Source organism: Martes martes, assembly GCF_963455335.1.
Source record: "Martes martes genome assembly, chromosome: X".
Lineage (NCBI taxonomy): Eukaryota > Metazoa > Chordata > Mammalia > Carnivora > Mustelidae > Martes > Martes martes.
This window is the reverse complement of record NC_137897.1, coordinates 77,783,804-77,784,657: the sequence shown is the minus strand read 5'-3', so window position 1 is coordinate 77,784,657 and position 854 is coordinate 77,783,804.

Sequence of the window (854 nt, the reverse complement as noted above, 5' to 3'; positions counted from 1 at the left end):
AGTAAAGTTTTATCAGAACAAAGTTGTGATCAACCATTTATGTATTATTTATGGATGCTTTTGCACTACAATGGCAAAGCTGTTAAAACAGAGACACTATGGCCCACAAGCTTAAAATATTTACCAAATGTCTCTTTATAGAAAGTCTGTCAAGTAATCTTCGAAAAGATGAACTGAGAATGTCAGCTTACATGTGATGACAGGGAAAAAGTCACCAAAATATCTGATTTTAACATCTAACACTAAAATTAAGATAGGGGAAAAGAAGAAAGGCTAATGTACAAATGCTTCATGTTGTGAAAAGAAAAACAGAAATCATGTGACTAAAAATGAGCATAAGGAGAGAAATAGAAGAGAATAGGGTAAACTTTTTTCCATAATGCAGTATGTGGGTATTAAATGATACCAGTGGGGGGATGAAGAATGGACAAGATAGTAAACTGTTAAGAAAACACTTGGTTAAGGATAATTTTTAAAAAGTACTAAACATGACAAAGAATATGTCTTGATGATAAAAGCCAAGATGTACAATAAAGATATAATACTTAGGAACATTTACTTACCAAGTAACACAGCAACCACTGTTACAAAGCAAAAGGGAAAGGAGACAGATTTTAAAAAACAGTAATAATAGGGGATTTAAGAAACCAGTCTCAGTACAAGAAAGATCAAGTGGTATAAGAAAAGAATGCAGATGCAGAAAATCTCAACAACATAATCAATAAGGTAAACCACATAGTGTGCGCGCGCACGCGCGCGCACACACACACACACACACAAAGAGAGACAAGGAATACAGAATACATTTTCTTCAAATCTTTCTATTAAAAATTGATAATTATTTCAGAGAAACA